Below are 13,622 nucleotides of genomic sequence, written 5' to 3'. Positions count from 1 at the left end.
AAATAGGAACTAGTCTGTTGTTCCATGTCCAGTTCTAACTGTTGCTTCCTGACCTGCATACAGGTTTCTCAAGAAGCAGGTCAGGTGGTCTGGTATTTCCATCTCTTTCAGAATTTTCCACAGTTTATTGTGATCCACAGAGTCAAAGGCTTTGGCATAGTCAGTAAAGCAGAAGTAGATGTTGTTCTGGAACTCTCTTGCTTTTTTGACAATCCAGCAGATGTTGGCAATTTGATCTCTAGTTCCTCTGCCCTTTCTAAAATTAAGAATACTTACAAGCTAATTAATCTCACTTGTACATATCCATTTACATATATGTATGATATGTGTGATACATATGAAACTGTATACTAAATAAAGTATGTGAACAAGTGAGTGAAAGTCATTCAGCCCTTTGAAAGTCGCAAAAAGTCGCTGACTCTTTCCAACTCCATGGACTGTAGCCTGCCAGGCTCCTCTGTCCATGGAATTCTTGAAGTCAGAATACTGGAGTGGGTAGCTGTTCCTTCTCCAGATCTTCCCAACCCAGGGATCGAACCCAGGTCTCCCACACTGCAGGCAGATTCTTTACTGTCTGAGCCAAAAATACTGGAGTGGGTAGTCAATCCCTTCTCTAGGGGATCTTCTCGACCCAGGAATCGAACCTGGGTCCCCTGTATTGCAGGTGGAGTCTTTACCAGCTGAGCTACCAGGGAAGCCCTAAATAAACTATAAATATACTCAAAATTGTGAAGGGTTTGAGCTCTACCGCATTTGCAAGTTAACAGCTTAGCCTGCCAGAGTCCCTTGGATGCTTGTAGAACATATGGGAGTGCTGGATCAGAGGTGAAGGACAGTTTATTACCTACAACAGTGTGTCTGCATATGTGCCAGCTCTCCAAGCCTCTGTTCCCTTAAGGGTGATAAAGAGAGCCAGGTGATACTTAAACACATAGTGGGTTACATTACAAGATTGGAACCCTGAACTTGGGGAAACTGAATCGTTTGAAATGGGAGATTAGCATGCCTGCCCTTTGTAGAGAGACACTGTCTCTGTCTTCTGTAGCTGTTTGCTATGCATGTGAACTTGAAAAGATGATCTTGAGCAAAGATAATGCCTTTTTTCTAAGATATGTGGGAATGTGATAGACCTATGGAGGAGTATTTCTTAAGAGACGTATACTCTAAAGGGCCTCTATGAGGGCAACACTGTTCATGTAATCAAGGAATCAACAAACCATAGCCTGCCCATCAAATGCAGCCTACCACCTGATTTTGTAAATAAAAATTTATTGGAACACAGACATACTCATTTAGATATTGTTTACATACTGCAGTGTTGTTGTTCAGTTGCTAAGTCATACCTGACTCTTTGCAGCCCCATGGACTGCAGCACTCCCTGCCATCACCAATTCCCAGAGCTTGCTCAAACTCATGACCACAGAGGCAGCAATGCCATCCAACCATCTCATCCTCTTTCATCCTCTTCTCCTTCTGCCTTCTATCTTTCCCAGCATCAGGGTCTTTTCCAGTGAGTTCGCTCTTCACATCTGGTGGCCAAAGTATTGGAGTTTCCGCTTCAGCATCAGTCCTTCCAATGAATATTCAGGGTTGGTTTCCTTTAGGATTGACTGATTTGATCTCCTTGCTGTCCACAGTCTTCTCCAGCACCACAGTTTGAAAGCATCAATTCTTTGGTGCTCATCTTTCTTTATGGTATCCGTACATGACTATCAGAAAAACCATAATTTTGAATGTACAGATCTCTGTCAGCAAAGTAATGTCTCTACTTTTTAATATGCTGTCTAGGTTGGTCATAGCTTTTCTTCCAAGGAACAAGCGTCTTTTAATTTCATGGCTGCAGTCACTGTCTGCAATAATTTTGGAACCCTAGAAAAGGAGGTCTGTCAGTGTTTCCTTTTTTCCCCCATCTATTTGCCATGAAGTGATGGGATCCTACTAGTTTTTTGAATTTTGAGTTTTAAGCCAACTTTTTCACTCTCCTCTTTCACCTTCATCAAGAGGCTCTTTAGTTCCTCTTTGCTTTCTGCCATTAGAGTGGTATCATCTGCATATCTGAAGTTATTGATACTTCTCCCGGAAATCTTGATCCCAGCTTGTGATTCATCCAGCCCCACATTTCACATGTACTCTACATATAAGTTAAATAAGCAGGGTGACAGTATACAGCCTTGACCTATTCCTTTCCCAATTTTAAACCAGTCTGTTGTTCTATATCTGGTTCTAACTCTTGCTTCTTGACCTACACACAGGCTTCTCAACAGGCAGGTAAGGTGGTCTGTTATTCCCATTTCTTTCAGAATTTTTCACAGTTTGTTGTGATCCACCTGCTGCAGTAGGCAGTCAAGTAGTTGCCACACAGAACGTATCATGCAGAAAGCCTCCAGTGTTTGCCATCATCTGTTTAGCCTTTTATAGAATAGTTTTCTTGACCTCTTGATCGAAACATTTAACTTGATGACAAGCCTTCATAAGACATTTCAGGCTTGCTTTTCGTTCTAAACTATTTGTATTTTTTTTTTTCAGTTATTCTGTGATCCCAACTGGCTTCTTCCCAATTATTAAAGATTACTGTCTCTGTCGGAAAAGGAAATGGCAACCCACTCCAGTATTCTTGCTGAGAAAATCCCATGGACAAAGGAGCCTGGTGGCTTGTAGTTCATGAGGTTGCAAAGAGTCAGACATGACTGAGTGAGCACACTCTGCACTATAGTTTTTCTTATTACAAAGGGCTGTTAAGAACAATTATCAATAATTACTGTATTCTTAACTCTTTTAGTTTTAAAAACAGTCTTATAGCAGAGTATCACTGTACAAGTATTTGGTTTGTAAGCATTGCTTATTTGTCAGGTTACATGCTTTCAAACCTGTGACACAACCAAGTAACTAACATATGGGAATCAATGTAAATAAGTGAATGAGCTCCCTGGGTTCTAGAATCCTACACTCCCAGCTCTGTAGCTTTTGATTGAGAACCTTAGCAAGTTGTTCAACCCTTCATTTTCCTCATCTGTAAAATGGGTATACTCTTCTAACTTAATTACCATTCAGATTGAATAAAATAATGAAAATCTTGGCACACAGTATGCACTTTAAAATATAAACTCTCTTCCTAAAATGTAAAGTAAAAAATCAAGTCCTATATTTATATATACTTTAGAATTTTAAAGAGCTAGAGTAGTCTTATTCCTTATTCCTCCTTATTCCACATCTTCCGAATTTGTTACCAGTAAGAGTATTGAGGCTCAGATTAGTTATGTTACTTCAACTCAAGGTGACAAAACTAGTTTGCAACTGAATTTAGGTTAGAATTAAGTCCCCCTGAGTCCAGCTAGTCTGTTTCTTGGTTCTCTGTTTTTTGCAGCCAATTAAGCTGACTGTGCTCTTTTCCCCATGGGGGCCCAGTGTGCAGTGGCTACAGACAGGAGCCTCCTGGGTAGTGTATGCAACCTGTTACCTGTATATGTTGCCCTAAGGGACCTTGGAAACAACTCTTTCTAGTGGGCATTCATGAGTGGCCTGCTGTCCCCAGTCTATCCCTGGGTTGGGAAGATCCCCTGGAGAAGGAAATGGCAACTACTCCAGTACCCTTGCCTGGAAAATCTCATGGACAAAGGAGCCTGGTAGGCTACAGTCCATGGGGTCGCAATGACTCGGATACGACTGAGAAACTTCACTTTCAGAAGGTCAGAGTCCCAATTACTGTTCTTTACAATAGACCATGTACATTTGACTATTCCATACAGTGAGTGAAATACCTGAACAATTAGAGCTGAGACTAGAACACTATAGTGAGTTTACGGTTCGTAGCCTCATTAAAAGAAAACCATAAAATAGTAAAGTTGCCCTTGGTCCAAGTTAGTTTTGACTCAGAAGTTCTTAATATATTTTTATTATTTGTCTTTGTGGAAAATATTATATTGAAAGATGTCATATTACACACCTGCGTTTGCTTGAAACTTGGTAGCTTGATAAATTGATAAGATAACTGGGTCATATGTTAAGTTTTTTGAAAAACCAACCCAAACATAGATCCTAATAAAAGAATGTTACACATTTCCTTTTAAAGGCTGAAAAAGTATTTCTCAGGACTCTTAAATTACCATATTCTGATACCAAGGGAAAATAAAATCTGGACTTAGAGTCTTGTTTGTACTTAGAGGGTTTTCCGGACAGGAAGGCAGTCTTGATACAATGCAGTAAGCCAGAATACCAGTGGGGCATTACAGGTGAAAAATCTGCAGCTGTACCCCTTCACCACGATGTATTACAACTGTACGCTGGAATATTTCCTGTACAGAAATGGGGTTTGGTTAACTTTGTTTCCCAAGAGTAGATCACATTAAAATGTTATAAAATCATGATTTCCTGCATTTGAATACTTGTGGTTTCTCAACTGGTTCCAATATTTTAAGGTTGTTTTTTTTTTTGTATGACTTCTATTAGTTGAAGATGTATAGAAGCTTTTCTTTTCCTTCTTCAAAATCAACTAAATAGCAGATACATATAAAAACTGGTATTATAAGCTAAAAAATTTTTATATTACATATGTATTTGTATTTTACATCATTATTAAATAATAGGTTTATATGTTGAAGTAGAAGCACAAAAAACTGACATACCATTATCAGGATACATTTTATTTTTAACACAATTTTATTTTAATTAACTATTGAAAAGTATCTCTACTCGGGTGCTTTTGTTTTGTGTAATGCATATGTTTGTCTTCTTATGAATAATTGATTGTAGAAATATTCTTCATGTTTAAAAGGACAGTTAAGTCCAGTAATAATCATAAATAGAAACCACTTCTGTTTTTATAGAGGGAAAGCTGGTTTTTTAGCTTGCTATGGTTTTAATGTTTATATTGCTATTTATTTATCCTAATTAATGTAATATATAAAAATTATTCTAATTTATGTAATAATACAATGTATTATATATTGTCTCTTTCAATCACCCATCAATCCACTATTTTTCTTTTCTTTTTCTCTTTTTTTTTGGTTGTGGTTCAATCCACTGTTTTATGCTTTGACCTCACATTCTGTATTTTAACTATCCACTTACCTACTCTCTAGTCATCAATTTAAATCTCTTTAATCTATCTGCCTCTACTTTTTCTAGTGCATTCCACACTGGGGAATATATTTGGTCTTTTCACCAAATATATTGACCTTATGATAAATGTAGTGTATCTTTTTACTTGCTTAATGAGATAAGATAACTTTCTGTTAAAAAAAACAAGGGTTTCACAACAATTAACTGTTTCAAAAGTTATCAACTAGGAATGTTTCAGTTTGAAAAGCCCTTTTCCCACCCAGGGGTGTAGGTCAGAAAGAAAGTAATGCTCAAAATTCTCCAAGCCAGGCTTCAGCAATACATGAACCATGAACTTCCAGATGTTCAAGCTGGTTTTAGAAAAGGCGGAGGAGCCAGAGATCAAATTGCCAACAGCCGCTGAATCATGGAAAAAGCAAGAGAGTTCCAGAAAAACATCTATTTCTGCTTTATTGACTATGCCAAAGCCTTTGACTCTGTGGATCACAATAAACTGGAAAATTCTGAAAGAGATGGGAATACCAGACCACCTGACCTGCCTCTTGAGAAACCTGTATGCAGGTCAGGAAGCAACAGTTAGAACTGGACATGGAACAACAGACTGGTTCCAAATAGGAAAAGGAGTATGTCAAGCTTGTACATTGTAACACTGCTTATTTAACTTCTATGCAGAGTACATCATGAGAAACGCTGGGCTGGAAGAAGCACAAGCTGGAATCAAGATTACCAGGAAAAATATCAATAACCTCAGATGACACCACCCTTATGGCAGAAAGTGAAGAGGAACCAAAAAGCCTCTTGATGAAAGAGGAGAGTGGAAAAAGTTGGCTTAAAGCCCAACATTCAGAAAACGAAGATCATGGCATCTGGTCCCATCACTTCATGGGAAATAGATGGGGAAACAGTGGAAACAGTGTCAGACTTTATTTTCTTGGGCTCCAAAATCACTGCAGATGGTGACTGCAGCCATGAAATTAAAAGATGCTTACTCCTTGGAAGGAAAGTTATGACCAACCTAGACAGCATATTAAAAAGCAGAGACATTACTTTGCCAACAAAGGTTCGTCTAGTCAAGGCTATGGTTTTTCCAGTGGTCACGTATGGATGTGAGAGTTGAACTGTGAAGAAAGCTGACCGCCGAAGAATTGATGTTTTTGAACTGTGGTGTTGGAAAAGACTCTTGAGAGTCCCTTGGACTGCAAGGAGATCCAACCAGTCCATTCTAAAGGAGATCAGTCCTGGGTGTTCTTTGGAAGGAATGATGCTGAAGCTGAAACTCCAGTACTTTGGCCACCTCATGCGAAGAGTTGACTCATTGGAAAAGACTCTGATGCTGGGAGGGATAGGGGGCAGGAGAAGAAGCGGACGACAGAGGATGAGATGGGTGGATGGCATCATCGACTTGATGGACATGAATTTGGGCGAACTCTGGGAGTTGGTGATGGACAGGGAGGCCTGGTGTGTTGCGATTCATGGGGTCACAAAGAATCGGACGGACTGAGCGACTGAACTGAAATGAACTGATACTTGAGGCAGTAGATAGCAGAAAACTTGTAAGCTGAACAAAAGGCTCAACAGGAAGAACCAGGGGATGAGATGTCCATACAGACTTCAAAAGTTCCAGCAGATTCCTGGGAAACTAGGAGGATTTGTCCAAGCTCAGGTCTATGCACTTAACCCAGGCTCTGCACATGCCAAGAATGACCTAAGAAGGCCTGTGCTCTCACCTCTGGATGACCTTAAGGCTCTGTATAAGCAGGAAAGGAAGGTCAAGGCAGAGTTGAAGGCATTCCTTAACAGGCACACACACCCACTTGGAAGAGATTAGATGTGCTTATTGTTTCCAGGCCTTTAAGGAAGTCTCTGTCTAATCATTAACTGATCATTAAGCTCACCAAGTAGAGATTTCGGTGGCCACATGACAAAAAGACTTTTTAGAATTAATTCATAAATGTTGGTAACAACAACAAAATGAGTACAAATAATGACAAGCCCTGGAGGAAGAGAATCTGATTTCCACAGTTGCCATTATTTATTAATAATATAATAAATAGTAAAATAGTTAATAATATTCATTGATATAATAAAATTTTCTATCATTTAAAATGCCCAGTTTCCAACAAAGAAGTATGCACTTTGCAAAGAAACAAGAAAGTATGCCCCATATACAGAGGAAGAAAGCAATCAGTAGTAACTGTCCCTCAGACGCCCAAATATCGTCCTTCCTAGACAAAGACTTGAACTGTCTATTTTGAGCATGTTCAAAAAAGCCTAAAGAAAGCCTTGTATAAAGGACTAAAGAGAAATATGAGAATGATGTCTCCCAAAATAGAGAGTATCCATTTTAAAATAAAAGATAGAAATTGTAAAGAAAAAAATGAAATCCCAGAATTGAAAAGTGTAAGTGAAACGAAAAGTTTGCTGGAGGGGCTCAATAACAAGATTTGAGCAGGCAGAAGAAAGAAGCAGTAAGTTTAAAGATAAGTCCACTGAGGTGATTGAGTGTAGAGAACAGAAAGAAAAAAGGATGAAAACAAATGACCAGAGCCTTAGAGACTGTGGAATACCATCAAGTTTATCAATATGTGTATGATGGGAGGCCTGGAAGGAAAAGAGAAAGGAGAATAAAGACTGTTTGAAAATCTAATGGCCAAACACTTCCCAAATTTAATTTAAAACATCAGTCTACACATCCAGGAAGTTTAGTAAACTTAGACAAACTCAAAGATTTCTGTACCAAACAAACCTTGACTGCAACTGAAGAGAAGTGACTTACCACATATAAGGAATCTCACTAAGATTAACAGCTGATTTCTCATCAGCAACCTTGAGACCAGAGGAAGAGAGATAACATATTCAAAGTGCTGAAAGTAAAAGACGGCTAAAGAGAAAATGATTGCCGAATTAAGTAACTATAAACAACTTGGATAAATTGTAAGGGTCAAAATGTATTCTGCATTCAGATTTCTTTCTAAGAATCCACTGTAAAGAAACTGCAACTGGAAATTGTAAATGATTCATTATAGGGTCTGTTTTTCTTCTTTAACCTAAAGGTAATTAGTTTAAAGAGCAAAGGATTTATAGGCAAAAGGTCTGCCACTGACTAAGTGTGTAACCTTGAACATATTACCTAACTTCTCTAAGCTACAGTTCACTTATCTGTAAAATGGGAATAATGTATTCCTCGCTAAGATAATATACAAAAAGAAAAAACTTTGTAAATTGTAAAAGGTTATTTTTCTACTACATCTTCCATCAGTATTTTTATTACTGGGGCTTCTCTGGTAGCTCAGACAGTAAAGAATCTGCTCACAATGTGGGAGACCTAAGTTTGATCCCTGGGTTGGGAAGATCCCCTGGAGAAGGAAATGGTAACCTACTTCAGAATTCTTACCTGGAAAATTCCATGGATGGAGGAGCCTGGAGGGCTACAGTCCATGGGGTCACAGAACTGGACATGACTGAGTGACTAACATACTACCAAAATCGTGAGTAATGATGGGAAAAGCAAACTGTTTTAGCCCTATTATGCTTTCCTGTTAATTGGTATCCCAGGAAATCTGGATATGTGGTGGAAGGAATGATTAAGATAGTATCCTCTGTTGTAACCAAGCCTTAATAACTTACTCCTGAATGGCAGCTCCAGCTTTGTACTCACTAACCAGCCCTACACAGTCAGCTAAGCTCTCTGTCTTGTTGTAAGATAATGGAAAGGACAGTTGAATCAGATTGATAGATTACTTCACTTGCTAATACTACCATCTCTTTAATATGTACATAATTACAGGGAATGCACTTCCTCTGTATCCTTTTCTTAGGTTGACTGGTGGCACTGAGTGGGCAAAGGGACAATGAATGGCCCAGCTTTAGCAACCCCTGGACAAAGAATTCAGAACTGTTTATCTACGAGGACAGATGGGTAGTTGCTACACTGCTGATAGTCCTGGCAGTACTATTAAGTAATAAAAAACAAATTAAGTGCCAAAATATTCTTTGTACCAAAAATATTTTTAAATGGCCAACACACATGCAAATCTTCCCAAGTTAGCCATCAAATGGAAACAAATCGTGGAATCATATTTTAAATGCAAGAATACATGTGCTTTTACCAACTGGCAGATATACAACCTAAAATATATTTCTATGCAAAGACCACATATGCTTAGAGTACAGTTTATTATGTATGGCTGGCTAATTTTTTAGGTCCTGTCAAATAATGGATAGGAAAACAAAATGTAATAAAAATATATATAATCTTGACAGTCATTTGAAATGTACCATGTGTTACATATGCAATGTTTTCCAGTGAAACCAATTTACTCGTTCCCACTTCCCATGACTCAGTACTAGATATTTAGGCTCTCTAAACTATTTTTTGGCAACCAAACGTTCTTGGAATAGTCATCTTTCCTTCAAGTTATTCAGTGCAAGCATTAAAATAAATCCTCAGTTTTGATATGTAACTAAAGATCATTCACATCATCTCTTTCAAAGCTAAAAGTACAAAATAAAGCTGTTTTAAATAGATCACACAAAATAGACCACAGATTTATTCCTGAGAATAGTTGTTGTTTAGTCACTAAGTTGTGTCCAACTCTTTTGCAACCCTATGGACTGTATACCCTTCCAGACTCTTCTGTCCATGGGAATTTCCAGGCAAGAATATGAGTGGGTTGCCATTTCCTTCTCCAGGAGATCTTCTCAACCCAGGCATGGAACCCGCATCCCCTGCATTGGCAGGCAGATTCTTTACCCCTGAGCCACCAGGGAATAATTGCTGCCATATGAAGCACAGTGTGACCACATTAGATTTTTAGTTTAATTATGTTACTTCTAACCTGGAGATTAGCAGTGTCTACTTCCAGCTGAATGGTAAAGGAAGATTAGTAAGCAAATGAAAAGTTTGGTAAAATTGGATGTGATCACAAAATAATTTGAAAGGAGAGCTCAATATATAAAATAAGACCTTTTTAGAGTAGAAAACTGTAAACAAAAAAAAAATTGTTGTTTTTTCAGCACCTATCTTCATTTGTAAATTTTAAAATTATTTATTGAACATATACCATGTGCAGACTCTGTGCCATGAGTTTATTGGAGAAATAGCTAGAGTTCATTAAGAACACACAGAATGCAACCAGGCCTCAGGAAGGAACAATAGGCTACTCCTGAAGTCATAACCATTGTTCCTACCTCCTAAATGAGATCTCACTTCCAACACATGCCTCACTTCTCTCTTTCCTACTCACTCCCTGAACTGAGATTTCTCCCCCGCTTCTCTGGATTCTTGTCTTGTCAAGAATCCCTTAAAAGAAATGGAGTAGCCATCATAGTCAACAAAAGAGTCCGAAATGCAGTACTTGGATGCAGTCTCAAAAATGACAGAGTGATCTCTGTTCTTTTCCAAGGCAAACCATTCAGTATCACGGTAATCCAAGTCTATGCTGAAGAAGCTGAAGTTGAACAGTTCTATGAAGACCTACAAGACCTTCTAGAATTAACACCCAAAAAAGATGTCCTTTTTGTTACAGGGGACTGGAATGCAAAAGTAGGAAGTCAAGAAACACCTGGAGTAACAGACAAATTTGGCCGTGGAGTACAGAATGAAGCAGGGCAAAATAGAGTTCTGCCAAGAGAACGCACTGCTCATAGCAAATCCCTCTTCCAAAAACATAAGGACATCACCAGATGGCCAACACTGAAATCAGATTGATTATATTATTTGCAGCCAAAGATAGAGAAACTCTATACAGTCAGCAAAAACAAGACTGGGAGCTGACTCTGAAACAGATCATGAACTCATTATTGCCAAATTCAAACTTAAAGGAAGTAGGGAAAACCACTAGATCATTCAGGTATGACCTAAATCAAATCCCTAACAATTATACAGTGGAAATGAGAAATAGATTTAAGGGACTAGATCTGATGGAGTGCCTGATGAATTATGAGCGGAGGTTCATGGCATTGTACAGGAGAGAGGGAGCAAGACCATCCCCAAGATAAAGAAATGGAAAAAAGCAAAATGGCTGTCTGAGGAGGCCTTACAAATAGCTGTGAAAAGAAGAGAAGCAAAAAGCAAAGGAGAAAAGGAAAGATATACCCATTTGAATGCAGAGTTCCAAAGAATAGCAAGGAAAGATAAGAAAGCCTTCCTCAGTGATCAGTGCAGAGAAATAGAAGAAAACAATAGAATGGGAAAGACTAGAGATCTCTTCAAGAAAATTAGAGATACCAGGGGAATATTTCATGCAAAGATGGGCTCAATAAAGGACAGAAATGGTACGGACCTAATAGAAGCAGAAGATATTAAGAAGAGGTGGCAAGAATACACAGAAGAACTGTACAAAAAAGATCTTCATGACCCAGATAATCACAATGGTGTGATCAGTCACCTAGAGCCAGACATCCTGGAATGTGAAGTCAAGTGGGCCTTAGGAAGGATCACTACAAACAAAGCTAGTGGAGGTGATGGAATTCCAGTTGAGCTATTTCAAATCCTAAAAGATGATGCTGTGAAAGTGCTGCACTCAATATGTCAGCAAATTTGGAAACCTCAGCAGTGGCCACAGAACTGGAAAAGGTCAGTTTTCATTCCAATCCCTAAGAAAGGCAATGCCAAAGAACGCTCAAACTACTGCATAATTGCACTCATTTCACATGCTAGTAAAGTAATGCTCAAAATTCTCCAAGCCAGGCTTCAACAATACATGAACCATGAACTTCCAGATGTTCAAGCTGGTTTTAGAAAAGGCAGAGGAGCCAGAGATCGAATTGCCAACATCTGCTGGATCATGGAAAAAGCAAGAGAGTTCCAGAAAAAACATCTATTTCTGCTTTATTGACTATGCCAAAGCCTTTGACTGTGTGGATCACAGTAAACTGTGGAAAATTCTGAAAGAGATGGGAATACCAGACCACCTGACCTCTTGTATGCAGGTCAGGAAGCAACAGTTTGAACTGGACATGGAACAACAGACTGGTTCCAAATAGGAAAAGGAGTCTGTCAAGGCTGTATATTGTCACCCTGCTTATTTAACTTCTATGCAGAGTACATCATGAGAAACGCTGGGCTGGAAGAATCACAAGCTGGAATCAAGATTGCTGAGAGAAATATCAATAACCTCAGATATGCAGATGACACCACCCTTATGGCAGAAAGTGAAGAGGAACTAAAGAGAATCTTGATGAAAGTGAAAGAGGAGAGTGAAAAAGTTGTCTAAAAGCTCAACATTCAAAAAATGAAGATCATGGCATCTGGTCCCATCACTTCATGGCAAATAAATGGAGACACAGCGGAAACAGTGGCAGACTAATTTGGGGGCCTCCAAAATCACTGCTTTTGAACTGTGGTGTTGGAGAAGACTCTTGAGAGTCCCTTGGACTGCAAGGAGATCCAACCAGTCCATTCTGAAGGAGATCAATCCTGGGTGTTCATTGGAAGGACTGATGCTAAAGCTGAAACTCCAATACTTTGGCCACCTAATGCGAAGAGTTGACTGATTGGAAAAGACTCTGATGCTGGGAGAGATTGGGGGCAGGAAGAGAAGGGGATGACAGAGGATGAGATGGCTGGATGGCATCACCGACTCGATGGACATGAGTTTGAGTTAACTCTGGGAGTTGGTGATGGACAGGGAGGCCTGGCGTGCTGCGATTCATGGGGTCACAAAGAATCGGACACGACTGAGCAACTGAACTGAACTGAAAATCACTGTGAATGGTGACTGCAGCCATGAAATAAAAAGACATTTACTCCTTGGAAGGAAAGTTATGACCAACCTCGATAGCATATTAAAAAGCAGAGACATTACTTTGCCAACAACAGTCCGTCTAGTCAAGCTATAGTTTTTCCAGTGGTCATGTATGGATGTGAGAGTTGGACTATAAAGAAAGCTGAGTGCCGAAGAATTGATGCTTTTGAACTGTGGTGTTGGAGAAGACTCTTCAGAGTCCTTTGGACTGCAAGGAGATCCAACCAGTCCATCCTAAAGGAGCTCAGTCCTGAGTATTCATTGGAAGGACTGATGTTAAAGCTGAAACTCCAATACTTTGGCCACCTGATGCGAAGAGCTAACTCATTTGAAAAAACCCTGATGCTGTGAAAGATTGAAGGCAAGACGATAAGAGGAGCACAGAGGATGAGATCGTTGGATGGCATCACCGCCTCAGTGAACATGAGTTTGGGTAAACTCCAGGAGTTGGTGATAGACAGGGAGGCCTGACGTGCTGCAGTCCATGGGCTCGCAAAGAGTCAGACATGACTGAGCTACTGAACTGAACTGACTGTCTTGAAACTGATTTGTATCCCTTTTTTCCTGCTCTTCCCAAACCACCTCCTTCCTCTGCTTCCCAGACTTTTCCATTGAGCCCTTTGGAACACTTGCTCAATGACTAGTGAACTTTCATAAACCTCGGCCTCATCTTCAAGAATTTCCTCTCCTCCTTCTTTAATGAAATTCTGCTGTCCTCTGGGACTCTGTACACCACTGTAACCCCCTGATGTGTAAGCGGTTTATTCTCCCACATCACTTTTGCCTCGGGCTCAGGAGATAAAGTGATCTGCTGTT

The 13,622-nt window shown here is 39.4% G+C and overlaps 1 protein-coding gene and 1 non-coding gene across 16 annotated transcripts in view; both read left to right on the top strand.

Annotated features, from left to right (window-relative positions):
* The window catches only part of VPS13B (vacuolar protein sorting 13 homolog B), an 804,527-nt gene that overhangs the window by 673,473 nt on the left and 117,432 nt on the right, over positions 1-13,622 (top strand). The gene's annotated exons all lie outside the window — the stretch shown is intronic.
* On the top strand, positions 3,359-3,493 carry LOC133260868 (small nucleolar RNA SNORA70). The gene has a single exon (XR_009741008.1). It is a non-coding gene; the product is annotated as a small nucleolar RNA SNORA70 (small nucleolar RNA).

This window comes from Bos javanicus, chromosome 14 (assembly GCF_032452875.1).
Source record: "Bos javanicus breed banteng chromosome 14, ARS-OSU_banteng_1.0, whole genome shotgun sequence".
Lineage (NCBI taxonomy): Eukaryota > Metazoa > Chordata > Mammalia > Artiodactyla > Bovidae > Bos > Bos javanicus.
This window is presented reverse-complemented; position numbering and strand designations above follow the sequence as displayed.